Below are 17,907 nucleotides of genomic sequence, written 5' to 3' on the forward strand. Positions count from 1 at the left end.
AGGGGAGGTGTACATTTGGGAATGAGGGTGATGTAAAAGTAAAAGCTATCAATAAATTTTTTTTTAAATTAAAAATTAGTTGGTCGAGGTAGGGCTGGAACTTGACGGATCTGACTCCTAATCTAAAGCTTTTCTCACTGTACAATGCTGCATCTGCTTATAAAAATAATAAGTGAACTGGATCTTAAATAAAAATGAATTCATAACTCTCCTGTGTGGAAGGATTCAGTTTAATGAAAGGGAAAATGTTAACCTCCTACAGTGGAAAGAATTTTGGCTTCATAGTCAGAGGACCTGGGTTCCAATGTCTCCTCTGAACCTCACTCCTTGGGCAGCACTTCATTTCCCTGGATCTCAGTTTTCACATTTGTAAAATAGGGAGTTTAGTTTTGCGGTTTCTTCCAACTATAGTTCTGTGTTCCTGTGACTGAGCTGGTAAAATGAAGATTTTACAAAGGATGCTAAACAGATAATACTTGAAAGGAATGTTTGCTTTGTTAAACTAACAGCCTTAATTAAAAGCCCTGAGCTGACAGGGGTCAGCACTTTTGGTCTAAATGCTTAAGGTTTAAAAAGGAATAATCTGGACATGTCTTTCATATTAGAAAGAAAGCATAACTTGGTCTCTATAGTAATTGCTCACATTTGTATAACCTTTTGTAGTTTACAAAGTTCATTAGTCACAACCACTCTGAAAGGTAGCTTTTTTATACCCATTAACATTTTAAGGAATTATTAAATTTTATTTTCACCCTATCCCATCCCCTCTCTGCCTTCCCCATTAAAAAAAAAAGAAGAAAGAAAACTTTTGTTAACAAATACACGTCCTCAGGTGAAACAGTTACTACACGGGCTATGTTCCAAACACCTATATATTGTTCTGTACCTTGAGCCCTTCATCTCTACGTCAGGTAGGTAGGAGGTATGTGTCTTCACTGTTCCTCTGGAGTCATGATTGGTCATTGCATTGATCAGAGTTCTTAAGTCTTTCAGATTTGTTTGTCTTTGTAAAATTATTATGTAAATTGTTCTCTTGGTCCCGATCACTTTGTTCAGCATCATACATTCATCATACAGGTCTTTTCGGGTTTCTCTGAAACAGTCTGTTTTTTCGTTTCTGTCGTCACAGTAATAGCATTACATTACATTCATATGCTGTAGTTTGTTAGTCATTCTGTAATTGCGAGTGATGCTCCCTTGGTTTTCTAGTCCTCTGATGCTACAAAAAGAGCTTCTGTGAAAAGTATGAGTCCTTTTTTTCTTTCTTTGGTTTCTTTATGGGAATTGGCATCATGGTGGTATCACTAGATCAGAGTATTAGCCCTAATTTGCATGAAAGAAAACTGAAACTCATAGAACTTAAGGGACTTTTACATGGTCTTATTAAGTTGTGAAGTCATGATTTGAAACCAAGTCTTCTGTTCCCTAGTATTGCCCTTTATTAACTATATCATCTTACTTCTGTGATTTGCATTTCAAGGGACAAGTCTAGGACAGAGAATGTAATTCTGTTTTTCCCCCCAAATGATCGAATCTTTGTGTAATATTTGATAATAAATTCAAAATTCTTCAACATGGGCAAATCATATTAATTGCATCTGTCTGGTCATACCTATATACATTTTATTTCTCAGACTTACATAATTTTAGATTTGTATTTAGGCTGCTAGTTGGTGCACAGGGCCTGGGGTCAGGAAGACCTGATTTAAAATTTAGCCTCAGACAATTTATTAGCTGTGTGACCCTAGGCAAGTCTCACAACTTGTTTGCTTCAGTTTCCTCAAATGTAAAATGGAGATAATATTATATAGCACCTACCTCCAGGGTCATTGTGAGGTTAAAATGAGAAAATATAAAGCACTTTTCAAATCTTAAAGTGCTGTTTAAATACTAAGTCTTATTCCTACCGATTATTAATTTCCATAAATCAAAATGACCACGTTATTACTTTATGTCGTATGAAACTCTAGCAAAATACAAATTACTGATGATAATTGACGTCTTTGAAGAGCCGAAGATAGTACGTGAAAGAGCTGTTGTAACTCAAGATAACTCATGACTTCTTTTTTTAAACATGGATTTATTGCCAAGGATAAGTAGATTTTTAAAAGGTTCTAGGTAAAACCTTTCTTTTTGTGCCTTATTCAGATTAAAATGAGTGTTTTATCAGAAAAGTATCATTTTCATTTAAATACATTTTTAAAAATGTGTTTATTTTGTTTGGAGACTACTTCTGTTTTATAGTAAGAAATCAATGAAAATATGATTTGATTTGCAGAAATCTACTTTATAGCCAGCTTGTGCGATATAGTCTGTTCTGTAAAGTTAGACTTCTTCACCTGTGATTTCCTTAAATGCTAATGAACGTGCATCCATCCCCATTAGATATACACTAAATCATTATGCAATTTTCACATTTGCTGATGAATAATTTTTTGCTTCTGTACTCTGCCAAATCTGAAGTGAATAATTGTCTCTGGCCTGTCTTTATCTAAGATTCCTTTGAATGGGTGCTTTTGAAGTCTGGTATGTGAGGAGCAGTAGGGGTGGAAGAATAATTTGTAAAGCACTTTCCCCCTAATTTCCTATCCACTGTGTCCTGCTTTTTTGTGTGCTTGTAACCTGTATAAATAAATGGAGATTGAGGCCTTAGACAAAGCCCTGATGTGCTGTGAATTAAATCCAAATAAATACCAGAATTTAAAAAGCCTTTGGAGGGTAGTTCCATAATGGACTGCATTCACCCTTGTTCCCTTAAGTGAATTGTTAAGTTCAATTACCAATGGAAGCAAAGAGAGTTAGGAAGAATGAGATTTTCTGATTACTGTCTTAAGTAGAGACAGAAGAGGAGCTATTCCAGCGTTTTGAAGAATTGTCCAATTAATATCTGCAAAGGGTGTCAAGCTAATTTGAATTGTTGGGGTTTTAAGCATTCACTTGTAGGCAACTTGGATTAATATTGGCATTATTTACTTATTACTGATTTAGTGTTAATGGGAGAAATTGTATGGAAAAACTTTCAATGGGAGGGAAAAGAGAAAGAGGAAAAGACTATGTAGATATATGTGATCAAAATACTGAAAGACCCAGGAAAAAATAACAAAAAAAATTTGCAGATGAAAGCACCAGGGAATAATTTTCTACTAGCAACTATGTAGTAAAGAACAACATCTTTTTAAGAAGTAACATAATAGTTCCAAACAAATCCTTTGTTTTTATCTATTTTGCTAGGATATCTAGTTTATCTGGGTAGTACAGTATTTTACCCCTTATATTTCCATACAACTGAACTTGGGTTTTCTTGAGATGGGTCTGGAGAAGTGCATCTGTCAATTTACATGTATAGATATTTTATTATTGTTTGCAGTAGGCTCATACTTATATAACACAATTTACTATAGCTAAATCCATATTTGCCTATATTGAGATGTGCATTAGATATGTTACATTGTCATCAATACATAGGATCTTAGATTTAAAGTTAGAATGAAGCTTAGTTTGCTGAATTCATCTCCCCTTCTTCTGCTTCCATTTAGCAGATGAAAAAACCTAGGCTTAGTGTTTAACTCAAGATAACACTTACAAATAAGTACAGCTGGGATTTGAACCCAGGTCCTCAGACTCCAAATCCAGTGCACTTTCCACAGTGTCAGGCTGTAAGAATTTCTCTAGATTATGTGGATTGTGATATATGTGGATCATTCATTTTTATCAATTAACCTCAATGTATTATGTAATCTAATTTAGTACAGGTGGATTTCATTTCATGAAATTGATATATTCTGAAAAAGTTGGGTTAATTGAATCATGTTTTAAATGCCTCAGGGGAGCTGGTTTTGAAAGGAATTCTTTTATAAAGCAAAGATTCCTCTTTTTAAATCTAATAACCATCCTCTAATGTGTCACATGTCTAATTAGTTTAAAATGGGGTGCTTATATTTTCTAATACATTAATTCACAGGCCAAAGCAGCTGAATAATTTTTGCCCCCATTAAGCCCTCAGTTGTTATTCTTGTTTGTCTCAGTTCAATTGTTGTGGAGCACCCTGTTTATTCACTGTATACTTCAGTTATTTTCCTTAACTTGAATCAATCTGTGGTGACAACTGAAAACAATAAGATAGTGAAATGAAAATGGAAAAAAGCAAGCCTAGAAATTTGTCTTCCCTGGAGTGGTAAGAATTGGGGAAGGAGGGAGAAGAGGGCTTTTGTGCAGAGTATGATAGGGTAAAGGGATACTTGTAAACTGAATTTGACCATAGAGGTCTGTTAAGCAAAGCATGTACATACTATTAATTTTCCCTGGCTTATCATCTTTGATTTTTTTCCCCTTTAGGTAGGTCTTCTTTATTTGTCTAAACCATTGTGTTCAGAAATTTTATTTTTCCTTCTTACTATGTACATAGGACTTTCAGTGAGGGTGGAGGGCTTTCATTTTCCAAACAACTTACCTGATATGAGCTCCTTTGGCTGGGGGAAAGTAGGAAGAACAAAGTAAATAAGAGATTAAAGCAGAATGGAATTAAAGCTTTTAAAGGAAAAAAAAAGATAAGTTGTTCAGACTTGAAGGATTGGATATTAGGAATAAGACAGTTTAGAAAAGTAGCAGAATCAGAATCAGCAGTCAGCAAGCTTTCATTAAACGTTTAACAGACGTTGTGCTAAGTAAGTACTGAGGATACAAAGAAAGGCAACAGCCCTTGTCCTTGGGAGTTCACATTCTAATAGGGGAAGACAACATGAAAGTGATTAAATTTAGAATAAATGGAAGGTTAACCTCATGGGGAAAGCATTAACAGCTGGGGCTGGTGGGTGGGAGGCAACCAGGAAAAGACTCCTGAAGAAATTAGGATTTTGTGTTGAATTTTGAAGGACGCCAGGGAAACCTCGAGGTGCAGTTGAGGAGGGAGAACTTTCCTAGTACCTCAGACATTTTGTGTAGAGGCACGGAGCAGGAAGAAGTGGAAGAGAGTATAAGAATATAATATGGGAGTAGTGGGAGGGCAGAAAGGGGCTATGAAGAGCTTAAAATGCTGAACATTTGATTGGATTTGATCCTGGGGGCCTGTTGGAGTTGATTTGGGGGGAGGACAGTGGTATGGTCAGAAATATGCACATTTTGGCGGTATGTTAGATGGATTAGAGTGAGAGAAGAGTTAAGGTAGGGGAATCAATTAGAAAGCTAGAGTGATGGCTGCTTGAGTAGAGAGAAGAGGATGTGTAGAAGAAATGATGTAAGGGCAGAAATGCCTAGGTCTGGCAATGAATTAGATATGTGGGTTGAGTGAGGAATTAAGGAGAACACTGTGTTTGTCACTCAGTGACTGGGAGAGTGGTAGTGCCCTTAACAGTAATACGTTTTCTGAAGAGGGGAGAGTTGGGGGGAAAGGGCAAAGATATAGTGAGTTCTGTTTTGGATATGTTGAGTTAGAGATACCCAAGAGGCATCGGTAACTCTTGCTCAGGAGAGAGAATTGAACATATAATTTTAGGAATCATCTGAAGAGAGATGACTAAATCCATGGGAATGGAGGAGATTGCTAAGTGATATATAGAATAGGGTGAAAAGAGAACAAAAACTTGGGGATATCCACAGTTACATGGGATGACTGGAATGTAGAACTAGCAAAGGAGACTGAGAAGAAGTGGTCAGACAGAAGAGAGGAGTGTCATGAGAACCTGGGAAAGTCAGATTATCCAGGAGGAGAGGCTCCTGAGAGGTTAAGAAACCTCAGGATTGATAAAAAAAATCCATTAAATTCTGCAGTTAAGAGATTATTGATAACTTTTAACGGTACAGTTTCAGTTTATGAGGTTAGAAGCCAGATTTCAAAGGGTTTAGAAAACAATGAGAGGTGAGGAAGCAGAGGGGAATAGTGTAGAAAGCTCTTCTAGATGAGAGGAGAGATGTAAAATGATAGCTTGTTGAAATAGTGGGCTCAAGAGAGGATTTTTATAAATTATTTAATTTATTTTTAGTTTTCAGCATTCACTTTCATAAGATTCTGAGTTCTAAATTTTCTCTTCCTTTCTCTCCTTCCTCTTTCCCAAGATAGCGTACAATATTAGACTCTACATATACATTCATATTAAACACATTTTTGCATCAGTAATATTGTAAAGAAGAGTTAGAACCAAACGGTGAAACCACAGAGAAGAAACAAACAAAAAGAGCGAATAGTATGCTTCCATCTGCATTCAGACTCCATAGTTCTTTTTCTGGACGTCAATATCATTTTCCATCATGAGTCTTTTTGGAGTTGTCTTAGATCCTTGCATTGCTAAGAAGAGCTAAGTCTATCAGTCATCACACATCGTGGCTGTTACTATGTATAATCTCCTGGTTCTGCTTACTTCACTCAGCATCAATTCATGTAAATCTTTCTAGATTTTTCTGGAGTCTGCCTGCTCATTGATTGCATTGGTTTTGTTTGTGCAAAAACTTTACAATTTAATGTAATCCAAACTATCCATTTTGGATTTCATAATATTCTCTATCTCTTGTTTGATCATAAATTCTTCCATTCTCCATAAATCTGACAGGTAAACTATTCCTTGCTCTCTACTACTTTGCTCTATAGTATCAGCCTTTAAATCTAAATTGTGTACCCATTTTGACTTGACTTGTTGTTAGATTTTGGTCTATGCCTACTTTCTGCCATACTATTTTTAGTTTTCCCAGTAGTTTTTGTTAAATAGTGAATTCTTATCTCAGAAGCTGGAGTCTTTGGGTTTATCAAACAGCAGATTACTGTGGTCATTGACTACTAAGTTGTCTTGCATACTTAACCTATTCCACTGATCCACCACTGTTTCTTATCCATTACCAAGTAGTTTTGATGATTGCTGCTTTATAATACAGTTTTAGATTTGATATGTCTAGACCACCTTCCTTTGCATTTCTTTTCATTAATTCCCTTGATATTTTGATCCTTTTGTTCTTCCAAGTGAATTGTTGTTATTTTTGCTAGCTCTGTGAAATAATTTTTTGGTAGTTTGATTGGTATGGTACTGAATGAGTAAATTAATTTAGGTAGAGTTGTTGTTTTTATTATATTAGCTTGGCCTACCCATGAGCACCTGATATTTTCCTGATTATTTAGATCTGACTTTATTTGTGTCAAAAATGTTTTGTAATTGTGTTCCTATAGTTCCTGCTTGCTAAAAGGTACCACAGACAATGAAGTAATATTACTAAACATATATGCACCAAGTGGTATAGCATCCAGTTTCTTAGAGGAGAAGTTAAGGGAGTTACAGGAAGAAGTACACAGCAAAACTGTACTACTAGTGGGGAACTTCAACCTCTCCCTCTCAGTGGTTAGGTTAGATAAACCTAACCACAAAATACACAAAGAATTTAAGGAGGTGAATAGAATTTTTTAAAAGTTAGATATGGTAGACCTCTGGAGAAAACTGAGTGGGGTTAGAAAGGAATATAGCTTTTTGACCAGCTGTGGCAGGTAGACTCCTAAATATTTTATAATGTCTACAGTAATTTTAAATGGAATTTCTCTTTCTATCTCTTGCTGTTGGGCTTTGTTAGTAATATATAGAAATGCTGATGATTTATGTGGGTTTATTTTATATCCTGCAACTTTGCTAAAGTTGTTAATTATTTCAAGTAGTTTTTTACTTGATTCTCTAGGATTCTTTAAGTATATCATGTCATCTGCAAAGAGTGTTAGCTTTGTTTCTTCTTAGCCTATTCTAATGCCTTCTATTTCTTTTTCTTGTTGCTAAAGCTAACATTTCTAGTACAATATTGAATGACAGTGGTGACAGTGGATGTCCTTGTTTCACCCCCAGTCTTATTGGAAATGCTTCTAGCTTATCCCCATGCCATATAATGCTTGCTGATTGTTTTAGATAGATGCTACTTATCATTTTAAGGAAGACTCCATTCCATTTATTCCTATGCTCTCTAGTGTTTTTAATAGGAATGGGGCTGTATTTTGTCAAAAGCTTTTTCTGTATCATCATGATTTCTGTTAGTTTTGTTGTTGATATGGTCCATTATGCTGATAGTTTTCCTAACACTGAGCCGGCCCTGCATTCCTGGTATAAATCCTACCTGGTCATGGTGTATTATCCTCAACATTAGTTGCTGTAATCTCTTTGCTAATATTTTATTTAAAAATTTTGCATCTATATTCATTAGGGAAATTGGTCTATAATTTTCTTTCTCTGTTTCGGCTCTTCCTGATTGAAGTATCAGCACCTTATTTGTATCATAAAAATAATTTGATAGGACTGCTTCTTTGACTGTTTTCCCAAATAGTTTATATGGTATTAGAATTAATTGTTCTTTAAGTGCTTGATAGAATTAACTTATAAATCCATCTGGCCCTGGAGAATTTTTTCTTAGGGAGTTCATTGATGGCTTGTTCAGTTTCTTTTTCTGAAATGGGATTACTTAAGTGTTTTATTTCCTCTTCTGTTAATCTGGGCAATTTCTATTTTTCATAAATATGCATCCATTTCACTAAGATTTTCAAATTTATTGCCATACAATTGGGCAAAATAGCTCCTAATTACTGTTTTAATTTACTCTTCATTGGTGATGAATTCACCCTTTTCATTTTTGATACTGATAATTTGACTTTGTTCTTTCATTTTAATCAAATTAACCAAAGATTTATCCATTTTGTTGTTTGTTTTTTTCTTCATAAAGCCAGTTCTTAGTTTTATTTATTAATTCAAAAGTTTCTTAATTTTGGTTTTTATTAATCTCTCCTTTGGTTTTCAGAATTTCTAATCAGATATTTAATTGGAGATTTAATTTGTTCCTTTTCTAGCTTTTTTAGTTGCATGCCCAATTCATTGTTCTCCTTTTTCTCTATTTTATTCATGTAAGCATTTAGAGATAAAATATTTCCCCTAAGAACCACTTTCACTGCATCCCATAATTGGTATGTTGTCTCATTATTGTCATTCTCTTGGATGAAGTTATTGTCTCTATGATTTGTTGTTTGACACACTCATTCTTTAAGATTAGATTATTTAGTTTCCAATTAACTTTTGGTCTATCTTTCCATGGCCCTTTATTGCATGTAATTTTTATTGCATCATGATCCAAAGAGGATGCATTTAATATTTCTGCTTTTCCACATTGGATTGTGAGGTTTTTATGCCTTAGACATGGTCAGTTTTTGTGTAGGTACCATGTACCACTGAGAAACAGCTTTATTTCTTTCTGTCTCCGTTCAGTTTTCTCCAGAGGTCTACCATATCTAACTTTTAAAAAATTCTATTCACCTCCTTAACTTCTTTGTGTATTTTGTGGTTAGATTCATCTAGTTCAGAGAGGGGGAGGTTGAGGTCCTCACTAGTATAGCTTTGCTGTGTATTTCTTCCTGTAACTCCCTTAACTTCTCCTCTGAGAAACTGGATGCTATACCACTTGGTGCATATATGTTTAGTAATATTACTTTATTGTCTGTGGTACCTTTTAGTAGGATGTAGTTTCCTTCCTTATGTCTTTTAATAAGGTCTATTTTTTGGAAAAGGACCCACATGTACAAAATATTTATAGCACCTCTTTTTGTGGTGGCAAAGAATCGGAAATTGAGGGGATTCCCATCAATTGGAGAATGGCTGAACACGTGGTATATGAACGTAATGGAATACTATTGTGCTAGGAGAAACGATGAGCAGGCCGACTTCAGAAAAACCTGGAAAGTTTTTGATGCTGGTTCTGAGTGAAGTGAGCAGAACCAGGAGAACGTTATACACAGTGACAGCCATGTTGTGCGATGACTAACTTTGATAGATTTAGTCCCTCTCAGCAATGCAAGGATCTAAGACAGAGCCCAGAGTCTCATGATAGAAAATGCTATCCACATCCAAAGAAAGAGCTGTGGAGTTGGAATGCAGATTGAAGCATACTATTTGCTCTCCTCTTTTTTTTTCTTCTGTTTTGTTTTATTTCCTCTTCTTGTGGTTCCTTCTATTGGTTCTAATTCTTCTTTACAACATGACTAATGTGACCATATGTTTAACAGGAACATATATTACAGCCTGTATCAGATTGTACGCCATCTTGGGGAGGGAGGAGGAGGAAAATTTAAAACTCAGAAGCTTATGGAAATAATTTGATAAATCAAAATAAATTAATAAAAACATAAGATCTATCTTTGCTTTTGCTTTATCAGAGAACAGGATTACTACTTCGGCTTTTTTTTTTACTTCAGCTGAAGCTTAGTATATTTTACTCCAGCCTTTTGCCTTTACTCTGTGTGTATCCCTTTGCTTCAACTATGTTTCTTGTAAACAACATATTGTAGGATTATAGTTTTTAATCCACTCTGCTATCTACTTCCATTTTATGGGACAGTTCATCCCAGTAACATTCACAGTTATGATTAATAATTGTGTCTTTCCATCCTCTTTTCCCCAGTTTATGCTTTTCTTTTTCCTTTCTCCTTTTCTGCCTTCACTAGTATTGTTTCTGACCACTACTTCCCTCAATCTGCCCTCCCTTCTATCAGCCTTTTCCCTTTTATTTCCCCTTTCCTCTCCTACTTCCTGTAGGGTAAGTTAGATTTCTAAACTTAACTATGTATTTTATTACCTCTTTTAGCCAAATCTAATGAGAGTAAGGTTCAAACAATGCTCATCTCCCTCCTTTCTTTCCCTCTTTTGTAATAGTTCTTTGTACCTCTTCATGTGATGCATTTTTCCCTTTTCTGCCTCCTGCTTTCCTCCCAGTAAAATCCCTTTTCACTTCTTAATTAGATCACATCAAAGTCAACTTATACCCATGCCCTCTGTGTCTTCTAAATGTCATAGTAGAGATAGAGTTTTTAAGAGTTACAAGTGTTATCTTCCCATGTAGGGATGTAAACAGTTTGCCCTTATTGAATAACTTTTTTTCCCTTTCCTGTTCAACTTTTTATGCTTCTCTTGAATCTTGTGTTCGAAGATCAAATTTTCTGTTGAGCTGTGTCTGGTCTTTTCATCAGGAAGATTTGGAAATCCTCTGTTTCATTGAATGTCCATCTCCTCTCTGAAAGATCATGCTCAATTTTGCTGGGTAGTTGATCCTTGGTTGTAATTCAAGCTCCTTTGCCTTAATGGAATATCATATTCCAAGCCCTCTGATCTTTTAATGTAGAAGCTGCAAGGTCCTGCATAATTCTGACCGTGGTTCTGCGATATTTAAATTGTTTCTTTCTGGCTGCTTGCAGTATTTTCTTCTTGGTCTGATAATTCTGGAATTTGGCTACAACATTCCTTGGTGTTTTCATTTTGGGATCTCTTTCAGGTGGTGATCGGTAGATTCTTTCGATGACTATTTTACCCTCTGGTTCTAGGATATCAAGGCAGTTTTCTTTGATAATTTTTTGAAAGATGCTGTCTAGGTCCTTTTTTAAATTTTTTATTATGACTTTGAGGTACACCAATAATTCTTAAATTAATCTCCCCTGGATCTGTTTTCCAGGTTAGTTGTTTTTCCAATGAGGTATTTTATATTTTCTTCTGCTTTTTCATTCTTCTGATTTTATTTGATTGATTCTCAATGTCTCATAGTGTAATTAGCTTTCACTTGCCCTGTTCTAATTTTTAACGAATTGTTTTCTTCAGTTAGCTTTTGTACCTCCTTTTCCATTTAGCCAGTTCCGCTTTTTAGGAGTACTTGTCTTCAGTGAGTTTTTGTGCCTCCTTTTTCATTTGGCTAATTCTACTTTTTAAGGAATTGTTTTCTTCATTGGACCTTTTTTCCATTTGACCACTTTTTTTTTACTTTTAATAAACATTTTGTTTACTGACCAACAAAGTAGTTATAAAACCATAGCTTCTGGAAGAATCACTTGTTTTTGCCTGTCTTGTACCTTTCCTCAAATTTGACCTTGGCGTCCCTCCTCGCCTTATGTTTTAGTGCAGGGTCAGGAAATACATCCTTGTTGACAACTGTTTTGTCCAATGTGATATCCAGAGAGTGTCTGGTGGGCATGAGGTGGCTGTAGTTATAAACTTTCACAAAGGACTTGATTTTTTTTTTTTGGCAGTTGGGGCTAAGTGACTTGCCCAGGGTCACACAGCTAGTAAGTGTCAAATGTTTGGTCTGAGGTTGGATTTGAACTCGGGTCCTCCTGACTTCAGGGCCCGCGTTCTATCCATTGCACCACCTAGCTGCCCCAGGACTTGATTTTTGATCTCTTGGCAATCTTCTTTTTGCCCATTGCTGCAGTCACTTTGTGAGGGTAGCAGTCAGTGCCTGCCACGAAGGTATGGCTGTAGGGCCTGTCGGAGGTCCCATCATCAACGTTCTTGATGATGACGGCTTTGCGCCGGGAGTACCTCCTGGCCAGGACCAGCACCACCTTCCCGGGTTTCATGAACTTACCGATTTCGACACGAAGTGGGTTGCTCCTAGAGCCAAAAGGGCCCCTTGTATTTTTTAAAGATTGTTTTCTACTATCAATTTTTGTCCTTCCTTTTCCAGGCTATTGACTTTCTCTTGCATACCTCTCATGTCCTTTCCCAATTTTTCTTCTACCTCTCTTGTTTGACTTTTAAAATCCTTCTTGAGCTCGGATTCCAAGAAGGCTTTTCGGCCTTGAGACCTATTCATCTTCCTGTTTGAGGTTTCAGATGTAGGTATATTGACAATGTTGTCCTCTTCCAGAATTGTATTTTAATCTTCCATGTCCCCATAGAAAGTATCCATGGTCAGTGTCCTTTTATGCCTTTTGCTCACAATGTTGGCCTATTAAAGTTGAGCTCTCCTGCTGGAACACAGGGTGCACTGTTCCAAGCTTCTTGTGTTGGGGGCCTGATCACTGACTTTGTGTGCTGGGGTATCAGGTGTTGGCAGCTGGAGGCTGTAGGAGTCTGGCAGCTTACCTGGTGCTGAACTGGGTCCTAGTGTTGGTGACTGGTGTGCATTAAGGCCAGGTGGGGTTGTTCTGCATTTCTCCTGGGCTACACTGAAGCTCTTGGGGTGGGGCTGTGGGGGGGTCTGGCCACTAGAGAATGCCTGCCCACCTGGAGTTGCACTGAAGCAAGGGGAGGTTTGGCCATTGGAGAATGCCTACCTTCTTGGAGTTGCGCCAAAACATGTAGAGGTTTGGCTGCTAGAGGATGCCTGCCTCCCAGTGCTTGTGGTGGTTCTCTGAGCTGGAATCAGCCAGTTCCCCTAGCTGTGTCAAGGCATTTGGGAAGGGGAGTGTATGTGTTCTGGTGTTGGCACTTGCTTTCTCCACCACCCTGGTGCTCAGGATCTCTCACTGGTTTGCTGATGTGATGCTTACTGCTGCCTTGCCAGGACGCCTCCCATCCAGTACTGCTCCACTTCCACCACAGGGAGAAGGACCTTTCCCATTAATACTCCAAGCCTAAAAGACTGCTGCACTCCATCTTTTCCAAGATTTTTCCTGGGGTGATATATTCTGGGTTTTTAGAGGTTAATAAGGGAGAGTGGGAGGGACTTGTTACTTTGCTGTTGTGGCTCCTGGATGTAGGGGATTTTTTTTATAGTTGGTGAAGACATGGGTGTGTTCTTTGCAATAAGGAAGGAACCAATATGTAGGGATAGATTGAAGAGAAAGCATGGAAATGGTAGTGGGGGCAATCTGCTGGAGAAGATGGGAAGGCATGGGATCAAGAAGAAAGGCCGTTCCTTTATTTGCCATGAATAAATGCGAAGATGATGTGACACGAGTGATGTGAGATGAAGAGAGAAAGGAGGAGTTTCCTGCAAATGGACTCAGTATTTTGGCTGAAGTGTGCGGTGAGGTCTTTAGCTGAGAGGAGTGGAGGAGAGAGTGTTATGAGAGGCTTGAAGAGACACAAGATTTGAAATAGTGGTTGTAAAGAGTTGGATAGTGAATTGCTGTTGATTAAATTGCAGATGATACTGATTTGGGATGTTTCTTGGAAATATGATATATAAATGGGGCTAGATTAGCTGACTTGGCAGAAATAGAGGAATGGCTGGCTGAGAAGGCAGTTCATTTTGAGAAAAAATCAACACAGTTATTATATGAGAGGCAATACTTGAAACAGTTGTGTTGAAGGATTTCTGAGGTGGTCTTGGGACAGAAGATTATATGTAAGCTCATTGAGTATTGTGAAGTTGAGTTGTTTTTCTGAACATCATTTTGTACACTGGAGAAGTGATCATTGTGAACATTGAGTTGCTGAGAGTTCATCTGGAAATAAATGGGTACTCTGAGGACATCTCCATTTCTTAAAGCTGTAACAAAAAAGGGGGGTATTTAAAGAAGAGAAGTGAGAAGGATCATTGGCTGAAAGCAAATTGCTTTTTGTTGAGAAGCATTAAAAATAGTTTTGCTACTGTTACTTGTTATCTAAATGTAACTCACAGAGATAATTTGTTTAGCATGTTGAGAAAACAGCATCATTGAGGGTAGAGGTAGAGTACAGTTAAAGTGCTGCTTACTATCTGAAAACTCTTAACCACGTCCAAGAATTTCCTAGGTAAGTGATGAATAATCAGCTCATATGTAGACCCATAGCATACTAGAGTTGGAAGAGACCTTAAAGGTTATCTAACCTTGTTTGCTACCCAGCAAGTGAATCCCCTCCACTGCGTTCCCCAGGATCTGATAGGTACCAGACACTGCAGGGGAAACAAGATTTCTTCTGAACAACATACTCAAGCTTAACCACAAAAATATCATATGCAAATATAGATTTTCCTGTTTAAAATTTGAAGGTTTTTTTTTATTCCTTCTTGTTTTCTGGCCGATGTCTCTAAAAGGTGATTTCCTGATGATTTGTTTGAAATAACAGCCTTTTGTTTGTAAAAGAGCAACTAGGCAGCTGGGTGGTGCGATGAATAGAGCATTGGCCTGGGAATCAGGAAGACAAGAATTTGAGTCCTGCCTCACAGACTTAACTGTCTGTGTGAATTTGTGAAATGTAATTACAGCATCTACTTCACAGGGCTGTATGTAGAGCTTTAGAATTTATTAGTCATTAAATTCCCTACCCCCTTGAATCATTCTGCCCTCTTAAGCTCTATTTTGGAGCTGGAGGATTTCATTTTTTCTTTCTTTAAAAATTTTTTTTTGTGGTTTTCCTTGGTATAGATAATGCCTAAATGTGATTTATTTGGAGCCAGGAAATGGTAGACATAAAAACAACTCAGGGGAACTGAGAAGTTTCTGGTAATACATGATGGAATCTGCCATATAAGGCCTTTTTCTCTCTCTAGATATTGGGATTCTCACTGCCCATTCTCTGCTGTTACCTCTTTTTTCTGTCTCTCCCCTGTTGCTGTGGTAATTTGAGCAATAGCTAATACTTTTGAGTTCTGTTGGCAAGGTCAAATTCTGTCTCCTCCATGAAACTTTTGTCATTCTCCCTGCCAGTAATGGACTTTCATCCCTTGGAATTCATATTGCCTTTATTATTTTGTATTGTGTATCATTTCATTATATGATTATAATTTTAGATCTGGAAAGGAATTTAAAGATCATCTAGTGTACATTTTTTATCTTCAGAAGAAGAAATTTAGGCTCATAGGTGAAATGACTTGTCCTGGGTCATACACAAATATTAAGGAGCAGACCTGGGTTTGAAACCTGTTTCCCATGAATTCAAATATAAGTCGTTGTACATATTATATTCCTTAGCTGGGACTGTGTATTCTCTCAACATTTTATCTCCCTCAGGGCCTAGCCCATGATAAATATTGGCTGAATTGTACTGAAAACCTTCACTTGACCTGATCTTCCCTCAGACTATCTTCCTACATCTGTCTTTCAGCCAAACTCCTAGAAAAAACTCTGTGGTCCCTGCTTCTGCTTCCTCTTGTCTCATTCATATCTCAACCATTTGCAATCTGGCTTCCAAGTTCATCATTCAACTGAAACTACTCTCTCAAATTACCAGTGATCTCTTAATTGACATGTCTAATGGTCCTTTCTTCAGTCCTCATTCTTCTTGATCTCTAAGAAGCATTTGATCCTTTTGGTCTTCCTCTCCTCCTAGATATACACTTTGTAAGGTTTTCATGATATTCTTCTATCTTGGTTTTCCCCCTACTTACTTGGCATTTCTTTGTGAATTTTCTTAGATGGGCTGTTGTCTTCTAACTGTAATTATACCCCAAGACTACATCCTAAGCCCTCTTTTCTTTCTGAATGCTTTTTCACTTGGTGATGTCATAAGCCCTTATTGGCTCAATTCTCTATACAGAGAACACCCGGACCCTTCTATATAGCCCTAATCTCTCTCCTTAACTTCAGTCTCACATCACCAACTTCCCATCAGACATTTTGAAAGTGGATATCTCGTAGGCATTTCAAACTCTATGTGTCCAAAGGAGAACCCATTATTTTCCTTCCTAAACCCTCTCTTCTTCTACCTTGCTCATTTCTGTTGGTCATCACTCTCATTTTCAATATTGGTGTTATTCTTGATTTCTTACCTTCAACCCACATATCCATTCACTATCCAGATCTTGTAGTTTCTACCTCCATAACATTTTTTACCTCTGTCCTCTTCTTTCTGCCTCATACAACCTTCATCCTAGTTCAGGCCCTACTGGGCCATTGCCACTTGTCTTGATTCTTGTCTTACTACTGGACTCTGATGACTTTGTGCAGCTCTGCCTCACGTAAATCCAATTCGCATGCGAGTCAAGACATCACCCTTCTGATGATATTGGTCCTCTTGGAGAATGAAGGATGAACAGCAGTTCTGGCTTGGACTATTGCAATAGACTCCTAACTAGTGTTCCTATTTCAAGTTTTTTCCTTCTCCAATCTGTCCTCTTTCCAGCTGCCAAAATGAATTTCCTAAAATGGCATATCTGACCTTGTAACTTCTCTACTGGAACTCTAATGTCTCCCTATTGACTCTAGCATCAAGTATTATTTCATATTTACTTCGTCCTTTTAAAATTTCTATTTGTGTAAGTTTCATAATGCACACAGTAATTATTAGAATTATAGCATATAGATAATAATTTATAAAAAAAGTATATACATATGTTGGAGATACATTTTTCAAGGAGAAACCTTGAAAATCAGTGGCATGGATGATTGTGGAAGAAGTTTGACCAAATAGCTGTAGAACTGCTACCTTTAGCAGTTCATAGGCACGAAAATTTACAGACCCATAAACATAGATTTGAGAGATCATTTGGCCTTCTGCATTTCTTGGTCCATTAGCTCATCTTTATCCCTTAAAAAAAAACTTTTGCACTAAGTTTTACTTTAGGAAAATGAACTTGTTGCAATTAATGTTCCCCCAACTGTCATATTTATTTTGGTGGGCCATTTTTTTGCCATTAGAAAGAGTTCCTACCTTCTAGCATCATGGAGTCACCATCATGGAGTTTTCACTAGATCGTATTATCTAGTGCCTTTGGACATTTTCATTGACTTCTTGTATTATGAAGCAATTAACATTATGTTTAAGCTTTTCAGAAAACTTATTTTGCCAACTGTTGCAGGCCTTTTAAGTCAGATAGTTCAGAGAGTTCATAGGGTAATGTGGTCGCATAGAGGCAGTTTATTAAACTGTGCAGGGTAAAGGTGTCACAGTCAGTGCCTGGCAAAGGTCTACTAAAATATGGCTACATGGTAATAGTTAAAGGTTCATAATGATAGATTGCTTCTCTGGGTGAAAAAGTAAGGTCGTAATTCTGGGCAATGAAAGAAAGCAAATTACAACAGGAAAGCAAAGGTAGAGGAAACAGGATTCAGGACTTTTTATTTTAAAAAGAAGTTTTATAGATTGTATTTGGTCTGTGAAGCACAGTGGTACAGGGTGATGGTCTTTGAAGGTAATATGGTAAATGAAGGCCCTTTCTTTGCTAGGAGATTAAAAAAACAACCTGGATAGAAAAGCATGTCTTGTGTCAAGGTGTTAAAGCTGCCCTCAAATTGTTATGGTAAAGATTTACTGGGCACTCCAGCAGAAATAATAG

The 17,907-nt window shown here is 37.0% G+C and overlaps 1 protein-coding gene and 1 pseudogene across 1 annotated transcript in view; one reads left to right on the forward strand and one right to left on the reverse strand.

The window, feature by feature from the left end:
* Nucleotides 1–17,907, forward strand: part of FUT8 (fucosyltransferase 8) — a 443,858-nt gene that overhangs the window by 70,968 nt on the left and 354,983 nt on the right. The window lies entirely within an intron of this gene.
* On the reverse strand, nucleotides 11,764–12,358 carry LOC110220653 (large ribosomal subunit protein eL27 pseudogene; annotated as a pseudogene).

This window comes from Phascolarctos cinereus, unplaced genomic scaffold (genome assembly GCF_003287225.1).
Source record: "Phascolarctos cinereus isolate Bilbo 61053 unplaced genomic scaffold, phaCin_HiC Scaffold_3;HRSCAF=262, whole genome shotgun sequence".
In the NCBI taxonomy this organism is placed as follows: domain Eukaryota; kingdom Metazoa; phylum Chordata; class Mammalia; order Diprotodontia; family Phascolarctidae; genus Phascolarctos; species Phascolarctos cinereus.